The following is a 20,553-nucleotide window of genomic DNA, read 5'->3' as shown; positions in this document are numbered from 1 at the left end:
ACGAGGCATCCTGTGCAATGCGGAATTTCAGCAGGCAGCCGGTCACTCCACGCCACAGGCCCCTGAACACTAGTGCTGACCCTTTTCCCAGGTAAGCAAACCTCAGCAGCCCAGGTTCGTGTGCCAGATTGATGGAGGCGCTTGGGACTCTCAAACGAGCTGGACTCGGCACAGATTGCAGCGTAGGTCCAGGAGGCATCCTGCGCAATGCGGACATTCAGCAGACAGCCGGTCACTCCGGGCCACAGGCCCCTGAACACTAGTGCTGACCCTTTTCCCAGGTAAGCACAACTCAGCAGTCCAGGTTCATGTGGCAGATGGCAGGAGACACGTGCCGAGGCCAAAGGGCTGGAGTTGGAACTGGTGCCAGCTTGGGTCTGCTAGGCGTATTTGGCAATGCAGCATTTCAGCAGGCAGCCGGCCACTAACGGCCCCTGGGCCTCCTGAACACCAATGCCGCCCTTTACACAGCTAAGTGTAACTCACCAGCTCAGGTTTCTGATCACAGGGTGCTGCAGGCATTTCTGACTCTGAAACCAGCCTGACTTTGCAGTGGTGGCAGCTTGGATCCACGAGGCATCCTGCGCAATGCGGACATTCAGCAGACAGCCGGTCACTCCAGGCCACAGGCCCCTGAACACTAGTGCTGACCCTTTTCCCAGGTAAGCAAACCTCAGCAGCCCAGGTTGGTGTGGCAGATTGCTGCAGGCGCTTGGGACTCTGAAACCAGCCTGATTTTGTGGTGGTAGCAACTTTGGTCCAGGAGGCATCCTGCACAACGCAGAACATCAGGTCACAGACAGCCGGTCACTCAGGGCCACAGGGCCCCTAAAACAAGTGCTGACCCTTTTCCCAGGTAAGCAAACCTCAGCAGCCCAGGTTCGTGTGCCAGATTGCTGCAGGCGCTTCGGACTCTGAAACCAGCCTGATTTTTTGGTGATAGGAACTTTGGTCCAGGAGGCATCCTGCACAACGCAGAACATCAGGTGGCAGACGGCCGGTCACTCAGGGCCACAGGCCCCTGAACACTAGTGCTGACCCTTTTCCCAGGTAAGCAAACCTCAGCACACCAGGTTCATGTGGCAGATGGCAGGAGACACGTGCCGAGGCCAAAGGGCTGGAGTTGGAACTGGTGCCAGCTTGGGTCTGCACGGCGTATTTGGCAATGCAGCATTGCAGCAGGCAGCCGGCCACTAACAGCCCCTGGGCCTCCTGAACACCAATGCTGCTCTTTACACAGGGAAGTGTTACTCACCAGCTCAGGTTTCTGATGGCAGGGTGCTGCAGGCATTTCTGACTCTCAAACCAGCCTGACTTTGCAGTGGTGGCAGCTTGCGTCCAGGCGGCATCCTGCGCAATGCGGACATTCAGCAGACAGCCGGTCGCTCCGGGCCACAGGCCCCTGAACACTAGTGCTGACCCTTTTCCCAGGTAAGCAAACCTCAGCAGCCCAGGTTGGTGTGGCAGATTGCTGCAGGCGCTTGGGACTCTGAAACCAGCCTGATTTTTTGGTCGTAGCAACTTTGGTCCGGGAGGCATCCTGCACAACGCAGAACATCAGGTGGCAGACGGCCGGTCACTCCGGGCCACAGGCCCCTGAACACTAGTGCTGACCCTTTTCCCAGGTAAGCACAACTCAGCAGTCCAGGTTCATGTGGCAGATGGCAGGAGACACGTGCCGAGGCCAAAGGGCTGGAGTTGGAACTGGTGCCAGCTTGGGTCTGCTAGGCGTATTTGGCAATGCAGCATTTCAGCAGGCAGCCGGCCACTAACGGCCCCTGGGCACAGGAGAGAAATGCCACCCTCTACACAAGGAAGTGTAACTCACCAGCTCAGGTTTCTGTTCGCAGGGTGCTGCAGCCATGTGTGACTCTCAAGCCTGCCTGACTAAAAGGTGGTGGCAGCTTGCATGCCAGAGGCATCCTGCGCAAGGCCGAATTTCAGCAGGCAGACGGCCACTAAGGGCCCCTGGGCACAGAATACCAATGCCAAATCTACACAAGGAAGTGTAACTCACCAGTTCAGGTTTCTGATGGCAGGTTGCTGCAGGCATTTCTGACTCTCAAACCAGCCTGACTTTGCAGTGGTGGCAGCTTGCGTCCAGGAGGCATCCTGCGCAAGGCGGAATTTCAGAAGGCAGCCGGTCACTCCACGCCACAGGCCCCTTAAAATTAGTGCTACCCTTTTCCCAGGTAAGCAAACCTCAGCAGCCCAGGTTGGTGTGGCAGATTGCTGCAGGCGCTTGGGACTCTGAAACCAGCCTGATTTTTTGGTCGTAGCAACTTTGGTCCGGGAGGCATCCTGCACAACGCAGAACATCAGGTGGCAGACGGCCGGTCACTCCGGGCCACAGGCCCCTGAACACTAGTGCTGACCCTTTTCCCAGGTAAGCACAACTCAGCAGTCCAGGTTCATGTGGCAGATGGCAGGAGACACGTGCCGAGGCCAAAGGGCTGGAGTTGGAACTGGTGCCAGCTTGGGTCTGCTAGGCGTATTTGGCAATGCAGCATTTCAGCAGGCAGCCGGCCACTAACAGCCCCTGGGCCTCCTGAAAACCAATGCCGCCCTTTACACAGCTAAGTGTAACTCACCAGCTCAGGTTTCTGATGGCAGGGTGCTGCAGGCATTTCTGACTCTGAAACCAGCCTGACTTTGCAGTGGTGGCAGCTTGGATCCACGAGGCATCCTGCGCAATGCGGACATTCAGCAGACAGCCGGTCACTCCGGGCCACAGGCCCCTGAACACTAGTGCTGACCCTTTTCCCAGGTAAGCAAACCTCAGCAGCCCAGGTTGGTGTGGCAGATTGCTGCAGGCGCTTGGGACTCTGAAACCAGCCTGATTTTGTGGTGGTAGCAACTTTGGTCCAGGAGGCATCCTGCACAACGCAGAACATCAGGTCACAGACAGCCGGTCACTCAGGGCCACAGGGCCCCTAAAACAAGTGCTGACCCTTTTCCCAGGTAAGCAAACCTCAGCAGCCCAGGTTCGTGTGCCAGATTGCTGCAGGCGCTTCGGACTCTGAAACCAGCCTGATTTTTTGGTGATAGGAACTTTGGTCCAGGAGGCATCCTGCACAACGCAGAACATCAGGTGGCAGACGGCCGGTCACTCAGGGCCACAGGCCCCTGAACACTAGTGCTGACCCTTTTCCCAGGTAAGCAAACCTCAGCACACCAGGTTCATGTGGCAGATGGCAGGAGACACGTGCCGAGGCCAAAGGGCTGGAGTTGGAACTGGTGCCAGCTTGGGTCTGCACGGCGTATTTGGCAATGCAGAAATTGCAGCAGGCAGCCGGCCACTAAGGGCCCCTGGGCACAGGAGAGAAATGCCACCCTCTACACAAGGAAGTGTAACTCACCAGCTCAGTTTCCTGATGGCAGGTTGCTGCAGGCATTTGTGACTCTTAAACCTGCCGGACCTTGCGGTGGTGGCAGCTTGGATCCACGAGGCATCCTGCGCAATGCGGAATTTCAGCAGGCAGCCGGTCACTCCAGGCCACAGGCCCCTGAACACTAATGCTGACCCTTTTCCCAGGTAAGCAAACCTCAGCACACCAGGTTCATGTGGCAGATGGCAGGAGACACGTGCCGAGGCCAAAGGGCTGGAGTTGGAACTGGTGCCAGCTTGGGTCTGCTAGGCGTATTTGGCAATGCAGCATTTCAGCAGGCAGCCGGCCACTAACAGCCCCTGGGCCTCCTGAACACCAATTCCGCCCTTTACACAGCTAAGTGTAACTCACCAGCTCAGGTTTCTGATCACAGGGTGCTGCAGGCATTTCTGACTCTCAAACCAGCCTGACTTTGCAGTGGTGGCAGCTTGGATCCACGAGGCATCCTGCGCAATGCGGACATTCAGCAGACAGCCGGTCACTCCGGGCCACAGGACCCTGAACACTAGTGCTGACCATTTTCCCAGGTAAGCAAACCTCAGCAGCCCAGGTTGGTGTGGCAGATTGCTGCAGGCGCTTGGGACTCTGAAACCAGCCTGATTTTTTGGTCGTAGCAACTTTGGTCCGGGAGGCATCCTGCACAACGCAGAACATCAGGTGGCAGACGGCCGGTCACTCCGGGCCACAGGCCCCTGAACACTAGTGCTGACCCTTTTCCCAGGTAAGCACAACTCAGCAGTCCAGGTTCATGTGGCAGATGGCAGGAGACACGTGCCGAGGCCAAAGGGCTGGAGTTGGAACTGGTGCCAGCTTGGGTCTGCTAGGCGTATTTGGCAATGCAGCATTTCAGCAGGCAGCCGGCCACTAACAGCCCCTGGGCCTCCTGAACACCAATTCCGCCCTTTACACAGCTAAGTGTAACTCACCAGCTCAGGTTTCTGATGGCAGGGTGCTGCAGGCATTTCTGACTCTGAAACCAGCCTGACTTTGCAGTGGTGGCAGCTTGGATCCACGAGGCATCCTGCGCAATGCGGACATTCAGCAGACAGCCGGTCACTCCGGGCCACAGGCCCCTGAACACTAGTGCTGACCCTTTTCCCAGGTAAGCAAACCTCAGCAGCCCAGGTTGGTGTGGCAGATTGCTGCAGGCGCTTGGGACTCTGAAACCAGCCTGATTTTGTGGTGGTAGCAACTTTGGTCCAGGAGGCATCCTGCACAACGCAGAACATCAGGTCACAGACAGCCGGTCACTCAGGGCCACAGGGCCCCTAAAACAAGTGCTGACCCTTTTCCCAGGTAAGCAAACCTCAGCAGCCCAGGTTCGTGTGCCAGATTGCTGCAGGCGCTTCGGACTCTGAAACCAGCCTGATTTTTTGGTGATAGGAACTTTGGTCCAGGAGGCATCCTGCACAACGCAGAACATCAGGTGGCAGACGGCCGGTCACTCAGGGCCACAGGCCCCTGAACACTAGTGCTGACCCTTTTCCCAGGTAAGCAAACCTCAGCACACCAGGTTCATGTGGCAGATGGCAGGAGACACGTGCCGAGGCCAAAGGGCTGGAGTTGGAACTGGTGCCAGCTTGGGTCTGCACGGCGTATTTGGCAATGCAGAAATTGCAGCAGGCAGCCGGCCACTAAGGGCCCCTGGGCACAGGAGAGAAATGCCACCCTCTACACAAGGAAGTGTAACTCACCAGCTCAGTTTCCTGATGGCAGGTTGCTGCAGGCATTTGTGACTCTTAAACCTGCCGGACCTTGCGGTGGTGGCAGCTTGGATCCACGAGGCATCCTGCGCAATGCGGAATTTCAGCAGGCAGCCGGTCACTCCAGGCCACAGGCCCCTGAACACTAATGCTGACCCTTTTCCCAGGTAAGCAAACCTCAGCACACCAGGTTCATGTGGCAGATGGCAGGAGACACGTGCCGAGGCCAAAGGGCTGGAGTTGGAACTGGTGCCAGCTTGGGTCTGCTAGGCGTATTTGGCAATGCAGCATTTCAGCAGGCAGCCGGCCACTAACAGCCCCTGGGCCTCCTGAACACCAATTCCGCCCTTTACACAGCTAAGTGTAACTCACCAGCTCAGGTTTCTGATCACAGGGTGCTGCAGGCATTTCTGACTCTCAAACCAGCCTGACTTTGCAGTGGTGGCAGCTTGGATCCACGAGGCATCCTGCGCAATGCGGACATTCAGCAGACAGCCGGTCACTCCGGGCCACAGGACCCTGAACACTAGTGCTGACCATTTTCCCAGGTAAGCAAACCTCAGCAGCCCAGGTTGGTGTGGCAGATTGCTGCAGGCGCTTGGGACTCTGAAACCAGCCTGATTTTTTGGTCGTAGCAACTTTGGTCCGGGAGGCATCCTGCACAACGCAGAACATCAGGTGGCAGACGGCCGGTCACTCCGGGCCACAGGCCCCTGAACACTAGTGCTGACCCTTTTCCCAGGTAAGCACAACTCAGCAGTCCAGGTTCATGTGGCAGATGGCAGGAGACACGTGCCGAGGCCAAAGGGCTGGAGTTGGAACTGGTGCCAGCTTGGGTCTGCTAGGCGTATTTGGCAATGCAGCATTTCAGCAGGCAGCCGGCCACTAACGGCCCCTGGGCACAGGAGAGAAATGCCACCCTCTACACAAGGAAGTGTAACTCACCAGCTCAGGTTTCTGATGGCAGGGTGCTGCAGCCATGTGTGACTCTCAAGCCTGCCTGACTAAAAGGTGGTGGCAGCTTGCATGCCAGAGGCATCCTGCGCAAGGCCGAATTTCAGCAGGCAGACGGCCACTAAGGGCCCCTGGGCACAGAATACCAATGCCAAATCTACACAAGGAAGTGTAACTCACCAGTTCAGGTTTCTGATGGCAGGTTGCTGCAGGCATTTCTGACTCTCAAACCAGCCTGACTTTGCAGTGGTGGCAGCTTGCGTCCAGGAGGCATCCTGCGCAAGGCGGAATTTCAGAAGGCAGCCGGTCACTCCACGCCACAGGCCCCTTAAAATTAGTGCTACCCTTTTCCCAGGTAAGCAAACCTCAGCAGCCCAGGTTGGTGTGGCAGATTGCTGCAGGCGCTTGGGACTCTGAAACCAGCCTGATTTTTTGGTCGTAGCAACTTTGGTCCGGGAGGCATCCTGCACAACGCAGAACATCAGGTGGCAGACCGCCGGTCACTCCGGGCCACAGGCCCCTGAACACTAGTGCTGACCCTTTTCCCAGGTAAGCACAACTCAGCAGTCCAGGTTCATGTGGCAGATGGCAGGAGACACGTGCCGAGGCCAAAGGGCTGGAGTTGGAACTGGTGCCAGCTTGGGTCTGCTAGGCGTATTTGGCAATGCAGCATTTCAGCAGGCAGCCGGCCACTAACGGCCCCTGGGCCTCCTGAACACCAATGCCGCCCTTTACACAGCTAAGTGTAACTCACCAGCTCAGGTTTCTGATCACAGGGTGCTGCAGGCATTTCTGACTCTGAAACCAGCCTGACTTTGCAGTGGTGGCAGCTTGGATCCACGAGGCATCCTGCGCAATACGGACATTCAGCAGACAGCCGGTCACTCCGGGCCACAGGCCCCTGAACACTAGTGCTGACCCTTTTCCCAGGTAAGCAAACCTCAGCAGCCCAGGTTGGTGTGGCAGATTGCTGCAGGCGCTTGGGACTCTGAAACCAGCCTGATTTTGTGGTGGTAGCAACTTTGGTCCAGGAGGCATCCTGCAAAACGCAGAACATCAGGTCACAGACAGCCGGTCACTCAGGGCCACAGCGCCCCTAAAACAAGTGCTGACCCTTTTCCCAGGTAAGCAAACCTCAGCAGCCCAGGTTCGTGTGCCAGATTGCTGCAGGCGCTTCGGACTCTGAAACCAGCCTGATTTTTTGGTGATAGGAACTTTGGTCCAGGAGGCATCCTGCACAACGCAGAACATCAGGTGGCAGACGGCCGGTCACTCAGGGCCACAGGCCCCTGAACACTAGTGCTGACCCTTTTCCCAGGTAAGCAAACCTCAGCACACCAGGTTCATGTGGCAGATGGCAGGAGACACGTGCCGAGGCCAAAGGGCTGGAGTTGGAACTGGTGCCAGCTTGGGTCTGCATGGCGTATTTGGCAATGCAGCATTTCAGCAGGCAGCCGGCCACTAACAGCCCCTGGGCCTCCTGAACACCAATGCCGCCCTTTACACAGCTAAGTGTAACTCACCAGCTCAGGTTTCTGATGGCAGGGTGCTGCAGGCATTTCTGACTCTCAAACCAGCCTGACTTTGCAGTGGTGGCAGCTTGCGTCCAGGAGGCATCCTGCGCAAGGCGGAATTTCAGAAGGCAGCCGGTCACTCCACGCCACAGGCCCCTTAAAATTAGTGCTACCCTTTTCCCAGGTAAGCAAACCTCAGCAGCCCAGGTTGGTGTGGCAGATTGCTGCAGGCGCTTGGGACTCTCAAACGAGCTGTACTCGGCACAGATTGCAGCGTAGGTCCAGGAGGCATCCTGCACAACGCAGAACATCAGGTGGCAGACGGCCGGTCACTCCGGGCCACAGGCCCCTGAACACTAGTGCTGACCCTTTTCCCAGGTAAGCACAACTCAGCAGTCCAGGTTCATGTGGCAGATGGCAGGAGACACGTGCCGAGGCCAAAGGGCTGGAGTTGGAACTGGTGCCAGCTTGGGTCTGCTAGGCGTATTTGGCAATGCAGCATTTCAGCAGGCAGCCGGCCACTAACGGCCCCTGGGCCTCCTGAACACCAATGCCGCCCTTTACACAGCTAAGTGTAACTCACCAGCTCAGGTTTCTGATCACAGGGTGCTGCAGGCATTTCTGACTCTCAAACCAGCCTGACTTTGCAGTGGTGGCAGCTTGGATCCACGAGGCATCCTGTGCAATGCGGAATTTCAGCAGGCAGCCGGTCACTCCACGCCACAGGCCCCTGAACACTAGTGCTGACCCTTTTCCCAGGTAAGCAAACCTCAGCAGCCCAGGTTCGTGTGCCAGATTGATGGAGGCGCTTGGGACTCTCAAACGAGCTGGACTCGGCACAGATTGCAGCGTAGGTCCAGGAGGCATCCTGCGCAATGCGGACATTCAGCAGACAGCCGGTCACTCCGGGCCACAGGCCCCTGAACACTAGTGCTGACCCTTTTCCCAGGTAAGCACAACTCAGCAGTCCAGGTTCATGTGGCAGATGGCAGGAGACACGTGCCGAGGCCAAAGGGCTGGAGTTGGAACTGGTGCCAGCTTGGGTCTGCACGGCGTATTTGGCAATGCAGCATTTCAGCAGGCAGCCGGCCACTAACGGCCCCTGGGCCTCCTGAACACCAATGCCGCCCTTTACACAGCTAAGTGTAACTCACCAGCTCAGGTTTCTGATCACAGGGTGCTGCAGGCATTTCTGACTCTGAAACCAGCCTGACTTTGCAGTGGTGGCAGCTTGGATCCACGAGGCATCCTGCGCAATGCGGACATTCAGCAGACAGCCGGTCACTCCGGGCCACAGGCCCCTGAACACTAGTGCTGACCCTTTTCCCAGGTAAGCAAACCTCAGCAGCCCAGGTTGGTGTGGCAGATTGCTGCAGGCGCTTGGGACTCTGAAACCAGCCTGATTTTGTGGTGGTAGCAACTTTGGTCCAGGAGGCATCCTGCACAACGCAGAACATCAGGTCACAGACAGCCGGTCACTCAGGGCCACAGGGCCCCTAAAACCAGTGCTGACCCTTTTCCCAGGTAAGCAAACCTCAGCAGCCCAGGTTCGTGTGCCAGATTGATGGAGGCGCTTGGGAATCTCAAACGAGCTGGACTCGGCACAGATTGCAGCGTCGGTCCAGGAGGCATCCTGCGCAAGGCGGACATTCAGCAGACAGCCGGTCGCTCCGGGCCACAGGCCCCTGAACACTAGTGCTGACCCTTTTCCCAGGTAAGCAAACCTCAGCAGCCCAGGTTGGTGTGGCAGATTGCTGCAGGCGCTTCGGACTCTGAAACCCGCCTGATTTTTTGGTGATAGGAACTTTGGTCCAGGAGGCATCCTGCACAACGCAGAACATCAGGTGGCAGACGGCCGGTCACTCAGGGCCACAGGCCCCTGAACACTAGTGCTGACCCTTTTCCCAGGTAAGCAAACCTCAGCACACCAGGTTCATGTGGCAGATGGCAGGAGACACGTGCCGAGGCCAAAGGGCTGGAGTTGGAACTGGTGCCAGCTTGGGTCTGCACGGCGTATTTGGCAATGCAGAAATTGCAGCAGGCAGCCGGCCACTAAGGGCCCCTGGGCACAGGAGAGAAATGCCACCCTCTACACAAGGAAGTGTAACTCACCAGCTCAGTTTCCTGATGGCAGGTTGCTGCAGGCATTTGTGACTCTTAAACCTGCCGGACCTTGCGGTGGTGGCAGCTTGGATCCACGAGGCATCCTGCGCAATGCGGAATTTCAGCAGGCAGCCGGTCACTCCAGGCCACAGGCCCCTGAACACTAATGCTGACCCTTTTCCCAAGTAAGCAAACCTCAGCACACCAGGTTCATGTGGCACATGGCAGGAGACACGTGCCGAGGCCAAAGGGCTGGAGTTGGAACTGGTGCCAGCTTGGGTCTGCACGGCGTATTTGGCAATGCAGCATTTCAGCAGGCATACGGCCACTAACAGCCCCTGGGCCTCCTGAACACCAATGCTGCTCTTTACACAGGGAAGTGTTACTCACCAGCTCAGGTTTCTGATGGCAGGGTGCTGCAGGCATTTCTGACTCTCAAACCAGCCTGACTTTGCAGTGGTGGCAGCTTGCGTCCAGGCGGCATCCTGCGCAATGCGGACATTCAGCAGACAGCCGGTCACTCCGGGCCACAGGCCCCTGAACACTAGTGCTGACCCTTTTCCCAGGTAAGCAAACCTCAGCAGCCCAGGTTGGTGTGGCAGATTGCTGCAGGCGCTTGGGACTCTGAAACCAGCCTGATTTTGTGGTGGTAGCAACTTTGGTCCAGGAGGCATCCTGCACAACGCAGAACATCAGGTGGCAGACGGCCGGTCACTCAGGGCCACAGGCCCCTGAACACTAATGCTGACCCTTTTCCCAGGTAAGCAAAACTCAGCACACCAGGTTCATGTGGCACATGGCAGGAGACACGTGCCAAGGCCAAAGGGCTGGAGTTGGAACTGGTGCCAGCTTGGGTCTGCACGGTGTATTTGGCAATGCAGAAATTGCAGCAGGCAGCCGGCCACTAAGGGCCCCTGGGCACAGGAGAGAAATGCCACCCTCTACACAAGGAAGTGTAACTCACCAGCTCAGGTTTCTGTTCGCAGGGTGCTGCAGCCATGTGTGACTCTCAAGCCTGCCTGACTTAAAGGTGGTGGCAGCTTGCATGCCGGAGGCATCCTGCGCAAGACCGAATTTCAGCAGGCAGACGGCCACTAAGGGCCCCTGGGCACAGAATACCAATGCCAAATCTACACAAGGAAGTGTAACTCACCAGTTCAGGTTTCTGATGGCAGGTTGCTGCAGGCATTTCTGACTCTCAAACCAGCCTGACTTTGCAGTGGTGGCAGCTTGCGTCCAGGAGGCATCCTGCGCAAGGCGGAATTTCAGAAGGCAGCCGGTCACTCCACGCCACAGGCCCCTTAAAATTAGTGCTACCCTTTTCCCAGGTAAGCAAACCTCAGCAGCCCAGGTTGGTGTGGCAGATTGCTGCAGGCGCTTGGGACTCTGAAACCAGCCTGATTTTTTGGTCGTAGCAACTTTGGTCCGGGAGGCATCCTGCACAACGCAGAACATCAGGTGGCAGACGGCCGGTCACTCCGGGCCACAGGCCCCTGAACACTAGTGCTGACCCTTTTCCCAGGTAAGCACAACTCAGCAGTCCAGGTTCATGTGGCAGATGGCAGGAGACACGTGCCGAGGCCAAAGGGCTGGAGTTGGAACTGGTGCCAGCTTGGGTCTGCTAGGCGTATTTGGCAATGCAGCATTTCAGCAGGCAGCCGGCCACTAACGGCCCCTGGGCCTCCTGAACACCAATGCCGCCCTTTACACAGCTAAGTGTAACTCACCAGCTCAGGTTTCTGATCACAGGGTGCTGCAGGCATTTCTGACTCTCAAACCAGCCTGACTTTGCAGTGGTGGCAGCTTGGATCCACGAGGCATCCTGTGCAATGCGGAATTTCAGCAGGCAGCCGGTCACTCCACGCCACAGGCCCCTGAACACTAGTGCTGACCCTTTTCCCAGGTAAGCAAACCTCAGCAGCCCAGGTTCGTGTGCCAGATTGATGGAGGCGCTTGGGACTCTCAAACGAGCTGGACTCGGCACAGATTGCAGCGTAGGTCCAGGAGGCATCCTGCGCAATGCGGACATTCAGCAGACAGCCGGTCACTCCGGGCCACAGGCCCCTGAACACTAGTGCTGACCCTTTTCCCAGGTAAGCACAACTCAGCAGTCCAGGTTCATGTGGCAGATGGCAGGAGACACGTGCCGAGGCCAAAGGGCTGGAGTTGGAACTGGTGCCAGCTTGGGTCTGCACGGCGTATTTGGCAATGCAGCATTTCAGCAGGCAGCCGGCCACTAACGGCCCCTGGGCCTCCTGAACACCAATGCCGCCCTTTACACAGCTAAGTGTAACTCACCAGCTCAGGTTTCTGATCACAGGGTGCTGCAGGCATTTCTGACTCTGAAACCAGCCTGACTTTGCAGTGGTGGCAGCTTGGATCCACGAGGCATCCTGCGCAATGCGGACATTCAGCAGACAGCCGGTCACTCCGGGCCACAGGCCCCTGAACACTAGTGCTGACCCTTTTCCCAGGTAAGCAAACCTCAGCAGCCCAGGTTGGTGTGGCAGATTGCTGCAGGCGCTTGGGACTCTGAAACCAGCCTGATTTTGTGGTGGTAGCAACTTTGGTCCAGGAGGCATCCTGCACAACGCAGAACATCAGGTCACAGACAGCCGGTCACTCAGGGCCACAGGCCCCCGAACACTAATGCTGACCCTTTTCCCAGGTAAGCAAAACTCAGCACACCAGGTTCATGTGGCACATGGCAGGAGACACGTGCCAAGGCCAAAGGGCTGGAGTTGGAACTGGTGCCAGCTTGGGTCTGCACGGCGTATTTGGCAATGCAGCATTTCAGCAGGCAGCCGGCCACTAAGGGCCCCTGGGCACACGAGAGAAATGCCACCCTCTACACAAGGAAGTGTAACTCACCAGCTCAGGTTTCTGTTCGCAGGGTGCTGCAGCCATGTGTGACTCTCAAGCCTGCCTGACTAAAAGGTGGTGGCAGCTTGCATGCCGGAGGCATCCTGCGCAAGACCGAATTTCAGCAGGCAGACGGCCACTAAGGGCCCCTGGGCACAGAATACCAATGCCAAATCTACACAAGGAAGTGTAACTCACCAGTTCAGGTTTCTAAAGGCAGGTTGCTGCAGGCATTTCTGACTCTCAAACCAGCCTGACTTTGCAGTGGTGGCAGCTTGGATCCACGAGGCATCCTGCGCAATGCGGACATTCAGCAGACAGCCGGTCGCTCCGGGCCACAGGCCCCTGAACATTAGTACTGACCCTTTTCCCAGGTAAGCAAACCTCAGCACACCAGGTTCATGTGGCAGATGGCAGGAGACACGTGCCGAGGCCAAAGGGCTGGAGTTGGAACTGGTGCCAGCTTGGGTCTGCACGGCGTATTTGGCAATGCAGAAATTGCAGCAGGCAGCCGGCCACTAACGGCCCCTGGGCCTCCTGAACACCAATGCCGCCCTTTACACAGCTAAGTGTAACTCACCAGCTCAGGTTTCTGATCACAGGGTGCTGCAGGCATTTCTGACTCTCAAACCAGCCTGACTTTGCAGTGGTGGCAGCTTGGATCCACGAGGCATCCTGCGCAATGCGGAATTTCACCAGGCAGCCGGTCACTCCACGCCACAGGCCCCTGAACACTAGTGCTGACCCTTTTCCCAGGTAAGCAAACCTCAGCAGCCCAGGTTCGTGTGCCAGATTGATGGAGGCGCTTGGGACTCTCAAACGAGCTGGACTCGGCACAGATTGCAGCGTAGGTCCAGGAGGCATCCTGCGCAATGCGGACATTCAGCAGACAGCTGGTCACTCCGGGCCACAGGCCCCTGAACACTAGTGCTGACCCTTTTCCCAGGTAAGCACAACTCAGCAGTCCAGGTTCATGTGGCAGATGGCAGGAGACACGTGCCGAGGCCAAAGGGCTGGAGTTGGAACTGGTGCCAGCTTGGGTCTGCTAGGCGTATTTGGCAATGCAGCATTTCAGCAGGCAGCCGGCCACTAACGGGCCCTGGGCCTCCTGAACACCAATGCCGCCCTTTACACAGCTAAGTGTAACTCACCAGCTCAGGTTTCTGATCACAGGGTGCTGCAGGCATTTCTGACTCTCAAACCAGCCTGACTTTGCAGTGGTGGCAGCTTGGATCCACGAGGCATCCTGCGCAATGCGGACATTCAGCAGACAGCCGGTCACTCCGGGCCACAGGCCCCTGAACACTAGTGCTGACCCTTTTCCCAGGTAAGCAAACCTCAGCAGCCCAGGTTCGTGTGCCAGATTGATGGAGGCGCTTGGGAATCTCAAACGAGCTGGACTCGGCACAGATTGCAGCGTCGGTCCAGGAGGCATCCTGCGCAAGGCGGACATTCAGCAGACAGCCGGTCGCTCCGGGCCACAGGCCCCTGAACACTAGTGCTGACCCTTTTCCCAGGTAAGCAAACCTCAGCAGCCCAGGTTGGTGTGGCAGATTGCTGCAGGTGCTTCGGACTCTGAAACCAGCCTGATTTTTTGGTGATAGGAACTTTGGTCCAGGAGGCATCCTGCACAACGCAGAACATCAGGTGGCAGACGGCCGGTCACTCAGGGCCACAGGCCCCTGAACACTAGTGCTGACCCTTTTCCCAGGTAAGCAAACCTCAGCACACCAGGTTCATGTGGCACATGGCAGGAGACACGTGCCGAGGTCAAATGGCTGGAGTTGGAACTGGTGCCAGCTTGGGTCTGCACGGCGTATTTGGCAATGCAGCATTTCAGCAGGCAGCCGGCCACTAAGGGCCCCTGGGCACATGAGAGAAATGCCACCCTCTACACAAGGAAGTGTAACTCACCAGCTCAGGTTTCTGTTCGCAGGGTGCTGCAGCCATGTGTGACTCTCAAGCCTGCCTGACTAAAAGGTGGTGGCAGCTTGCATGCCAGAGGCATCCTGCGCAAGGCCGAATTTCAGCAGGCAGACGGCCACTAAGGGCCCCTGGGCACAGAATACCAATGCCAAATCTACACAAGGAAGTGTAACTCACCAGCTCAGGTTTCTGATGGCAGGGTGCTGCAGGCATTTCTGACTCTCAAACCAGCCTGACTTTGCAGTGGTGGCAGCTTGCGTCCAGGAGGCATCCTGCGCAAGGCGGAATTTCAGAAGGCAGCCGGTCACTCCACGCCACAGGCCCCTTAAAATTAGTGCTACCCTTTTCCCAGGTAAGCAAACCTCAGCAGCCCAGGTTGGTGTGCCAGATTGCTGCAGGCGCTTGGGACTCTCAAACGAGCTGGACTCGGCACAGATTGCAGCGTAGGTCCAGGAGGCATCCTGCGCAATGCGGACATTCAGCAGACAGCCGGTCACTCCGGGCCACAGGCCCCTGAACACTAGTGCTGACCCTTTTCCCAGGTAAGCACAACTCAGCAGTCCAGGTTCATGTGGCAGATGGCAGGAGACACGTGCCGAGGCCAAAGGGCTGGAGTTGGAACTGGTGCCAGCTTGGGTCTGCACGGCGTATTTGGCAATGCAGCATTTCAGCAGGCAGCCGGCCACTAACGGCCCCTGGGCCTCCTGAACACCAATGCCGCCCTTTACACAGCTAAGTGTAACTCACCAGCTCAGGTTTCTGATGGCAGGGTGCTGCAGGCATTTCTGACTCTCAAACCAGCCTGACTTTGCAGTGGTGGCAGCTTGGATCCACGAGGCATCCTGCGCAATGCGGACATTCAGCAGACAGCCGGTCACTCCGGGCCACAGGCCCCTGAACACTAGTGCTGACCCTTTTCCCAGGTAAGCAAACCTCAGCAGCCCAGGTTGGTGTGGCAGATTGCTGCAGGCGCTTGGGACTCTGAAACCAGCCTGATTTTTTGGTGATAGGAACTTTGGTCCCGGAGGCATCCTGCACAACGCAGAACATCAGGTGGCAGACGGCCGGTCACTCAGGGCCACAGGCCCCTGAACACTAGTGCTGACCCTTTTCCCAGGTAAGCAAACCTCAGCACACCAGGTTCATGTGGCAGATGGCAGGAGACACGTGCCGAGGCCAAAGGGCTGGAGTTGGAACTGGTGCCAGCTTGGGTCTGCACGGCGTATTTGGCAATGCAGAAATTGCAGCAGGCAGCCGGCCACTAAGGGCCCCTGGGCACAGGAGAGAAATGCCACCCTCTACACAAGGAAGTGTAACTCACCAGCTCAGTTTCCTGATGGCAGGTTGCTGCAGGCATTTGTGACTCTTAAACCTGCCGGACCTTGCGGTGGTGGCAGCTTGGATCCACGAGGCATCCTGCGCAATGCGGAATTTCAGCAGGCAGCCGGTCACTCCAGGCCACAGGCCCCTGAACACTAATGCTGACCCTTTTCCCAGTTAAGCAAACCTCAGCACACCAGGTTCATGTGGCAGATGGCAGGAGACACGTGCCGAGGTGAAATGGCTGGAGTTGGGACTGGTGCCAGCTTGGGTCTGCTAGGCATATTTGGCAATGCAGCATTTCAGCAGGCAGCCGGCCACTAACAGCCCCTGAGCCTCCTGAACACCAATGCCGCCCTTTACACAGCTAAGTGTAACTCACCAGCTCAGGTTTCTGATGGCAGGGTGCTGCAGGCATTTCTGACTCTCAAACCAGCCTGACTTTGCAGTGGTGGCAGCTTGCGTCCAGGAGGCATCCTGCGCAAGGCGGAATTTCAGAAGGCAGCCGGTCACTCCACGCCACAGGCCCCTTAAAATTAGTGCTACCCTTTTCCCAGGTAAGCAAACCTCAGCAGCCCAGGTTGGTGTGGCAGATTGCTGCAGGCGCTTGGGACTCTGAAACCAGCCTGATTTTTTGGTCGTAGCAACTTTGGTCCGGGAGGCATCCTGCACAACGCAGAACATCAGGTGGCAGACGGCCGGTCACTCCGGGCCACAGGCCCCTGAACACTAGTGCTGACCCTTTTCCCAGGTAAGCACAACTCAGCAGTCCAGGTTCATGTGGCAGATGGCAGGAGACACGTGCCGAGGCCAAAGGGCTGGAGTTGGAACTGGTGCCAGCTTGGGTCTGCACGGCGTATTTGGCAATGCAGCATTTCAGCAGGCAGCCGGCCACGAAGGGCCCCTGGGCACAGGAGAGAAATGCCACCCTCTACACAAGGAAGTGTAATTCACCAGCTCAGGTTTCTGTTCGCAGGGTGCTGCAGCCATGTGTGACTCTCAAGCCTGCCTGACTAAAAGGTGGTGGCAGCTTGCATGCCAGAGGCATCCTGCGCAAGGCCGAATTTCAGCAGGCAGACGGCCACTAAGGGCCCCTGGGCACAGAATACCAATGCCAAATCTACACAAGGAAGTGTAACTCACCAGCTCAGTTTCCTGATGGCAGGTTGCTGCAGGCATTTGTGACTCTTAAACCTGCCGGACCTTGCGGTGGTGGCAGCTTGGATCCACGAGGCATCCTGCGCAATGCAGAATTTCAGCAGGCAGCCGGTCACTCCAGGCCACAGGCCCCTGAACACTAATGCTGACCCTTTTCCCAGGTAAGCAAACCTCAGCACACCAGGTTCCTGTGGCAGATGGCAGGAGACACGTGCCGAGGTCAAATGGCTGGAGTTGGAACTGGTGCCAGCTTGGGTCTGCACGGCGTATTTGGCAATGCAGCATTTCAGCAGGCATCCGGCCACTAACGGCCCCTGGGCCTCCTGAACAACAATGCCGCCCTTTACACAGGGAAGTGTTACTCACCAGCTCAGGTTTCTGATGGCAGGGTGCTGCAGGCATTTCTGACTCTCAAACCAGCCTGACTTTGCAGTGGTGGCAGCTTGGATCCACGAGGCATCCTGCGCAATGCGGAATTTCAGCAGGCAGCCGGTCACTCCGGGCCACAGGCCCCTGAACACTAGTGCTGACCCTTTTCCCAGGTAAGCAAACCTCAGCACACCAGGTTCATGTGGCAGATGGCAGGAGACACGTGCCGAGGTCAAATGGCTGGAGTTGGGACTGGTGCCAGCTTGGGTCTGCTAGGCATATTTGGCAATGCAGCATTTCAGCAGGCAGCCGGCCACTAACAGCCCCTGGGCCTCCTGAACACCAATGCCGCCCTTTACACAGCTAAGTGTAACTCACCAGCTCAGGTTTCTGATGGCAGGGTGCTGCAGGCATTTCTGACTCTCAAACCAGCCTGACTTTGCAGTGGTGGCAGCTTGCGTCCAGGAGGCATCCTGCGCAAGGCGGAATTTCAGAAGGCAGCCGGTCACTCCACGCCACAGGCCCCTTAAAATTAGTGCTACCCTTTTCCCAGGTAAGCAAACCTCAGCAGCCCAGGTTGGTGTGGCAGATTGCTGCAGGCGCTTGGGACTCTGAAACCAGCCTGATTTTTTGGTCGTAGCAACTTTGGTCCGGGAGGCATCCTGCACAACGCAGAACATCAGGTGGCAGACGGCCGGTCACTCCGGGCCACAGGCCCCTGAACACTAGTGCTGACCCTTTTCCCAGGTAAGCACAACTCAGCAGTCCAGGTTCATGTGGCAGATGGCAGGAGACACGTGCCGAGGCCAAAGGGCTGGAGTTGGAACTGGTGCCAGCTTGGGTCTGCTAGGCGTATTTGGCAATGCAGCATTTCAGCAGGCAGCCGGCCACTAACGGCCCCTGGGCCTCCTGAACACCAATGCCGCCCTTTACACAGCTAAGTGTAACTCACCAGCTCAGGTTTCTGATGGCAGGGTGCTGCAGGCATTTCTGACTCTGAAACCAGCCTGACTTTGCAGTGGTGGCAGCTTGGATCCACGAGGCATCCTGCGCAATGCGGACATTCAGCAGACAGCCGGTCACTCCGGGCCACAGGCCCCTGAACACTAGTGCTGACCCTTTTCCCAGGTAAGCAAACCTCAGCAGCCCAGGTTGGTGTGGCAGATTGCTGCAGGCGCTTGGGACTCTGAAACCAGCCTGATTTTGTGGTGGTAGCAACTTTGGTCCAGGAGGCATCCTGCACAACGCAGAACATCAGGTGGCAGACGGCCGGTCACTCAGGGCCACAGGCCCCTGAACACTAATGCTGACCCTTTTCCCAGGTAAGCAAAACTCAGCACACCAGGTTCATGTGGCACATGGCAGGAGACACGTGCCAAGGCCAAAGGGCTGGAGTTGGAACTGGTGCCAGCTTGGGTCTGCACGGCGTATTTGGCAATGCAGCATTTCAGCAGGCAGCCGGCCACTAAGGGCCCCTGGGCACACGAGAGAAATGCCACCCTCTACACAAGGAAGTGTAACTCACCAGCTCAGGTTTCTGTTCGCAGGGTGCTGCAGCCATGTGTGACTCTCAAGCCTGCCTGACTAAAAGGTGGTGGCAGCTTGCATGCCGGAGGCATCCTGCGCAAGACCGAATTTCAGCAGGCAGACGGCCACTAAGGGCCCCTGGGCACAGAATACCAATGCCAAATCTACACAAGGAAGTGTAACTCACCAGTTCAGGTTTCTGATGGCAGGTTGCTGCAGGCATTTCTGACTCTCAAACCAGCCTGACTTTGCAGTGGTGGCAGCTTGGATCCACGAGGCATCCTGCGCAATGCGGACATTCAGCAGACAGCCGGTCGCTCCGGGCCACAGGCCCCTGAACACTAGTGCTGACCCTTTTCCCAGGTAAGCAAACCTCAGCACACCAGGTTCATGTGGCAGATGGCAGGAGACACGTGCCGAGGTCAAATGGCTGGAGTTGGGACTGGTGCCAGCTTGGGTCTGCTAGGCATATTTGGCAATGCAGCATTTCAGCAGGCAGCCGGCCACTAACAGCCCCTGGGCCTCCTGAACACCAATGCCGCCCTTTACACAGCTAAGTGTAACTCACCAGCTCAGGTTTCTGATGGCAGGGTGCTGCAGGCATTTCTGACTCTCAAACCAGCCTGACTTTGCAGTGGTGGCAGCTTGCGTCCAGGAGGCATCCTGCGCAAGGCGGAATTTCAGAAGGCAGCCGGTCACTCCACGCCACAGGCCCCTTAAAATTAGTGCTACCCTTTTCCCAGGTAAGCAAACCTCAGCAGCCCAGGTTGGTGTGGCAGATTGCTGCAGGCGCTTGGGACTCTGAAACCAGCCTGATTTTTTGGTCGTAGCAACTTTGGTCCGGGAGGCATCCTGCACAACGCAGAACATCAGGTGGCAGACGGCCGGTCACTCCGGGCCACAGGCCCCTGAACACTAGTGCTGACCCTTTTCCCAGGTAAGCACAACTCAGCAGTCCAGGTTCATGTGGCAGATGGCAGGAGACACGTGCCGAGGCCAAAGGGCTGGAGTTGGAACTGGTGCCAGCTTGGGTCTGCACGGCGTATTTGGCAATGCAGCATTTCAGCAGGCAGCCGGCCACTAACGGCCCCTGGGCCTCCTGAACACCAATGCCGCCCTTTACACAGCTAAGTGTAACTCACCAGCTCAGGTTTCTGATGGCAGGGTGCTGCAGGCATTTCTGACTCTCAAACCAGCCTGACTTTGCAGTGGTGGCAGCTTGGATCCACGAGGCATCCTGCGCAATGCGGACATTCAGCAGACAGCCGGTCACTCCGGGCCACAGGCCCCTGAACACTAGTGCTGACCCTTTTCCCAGGTAAGCAAACCTCAGCAGCCCAGGTTGGTGTGGCAGATTGCTGCAGGCGCTTGGGACTCTGAAACCAGCCTGATTTTGTGGTGGTAGCAACTTTGGTCCAGGAGGCATCCTGCACAACGCAGAACATCAGGTGGCAGACGGCCGGTCACTCAGGGCCACAGGCCCCTGAACACTAATGCTGACCCTTTTCCCAGGTAAGCAAAACTCAGCACACCAGGTTCATGTGGCACATGGCAGGAGACACGTGCCAAGGCCAAAGGGCTGGAGTTGGAACTGGTGCCAGCTTGGGTCTGCACGGCGTATTTGGCAATGCAGCATTTCAGCAGGCAGCCGGCCACTAAGGGCCCCTGGGCACACGAGAGAAATGCCACCCTCTACACAAGGAAGTGTAACTCACCAGCTCAGGTTTC

Source organism: Zonotrichia albicollis, chromosome 5, assembly GCF_047830755.1.
Source record: "Zonotrichia albicollis isolate bZonAlb1 chromosome 5, bZonAlb1.hap1, whole genome shotgun sequence".
NCBI classification, from domain to species: Eukaryota; Metazoa; Chordata; class Aves; order Passeriformes; family Passerellidae; genus Zonotrichia; species Zonotrichia albicollis.
This window is presented reverse-complemented; position numbering follows the sequence as displayed.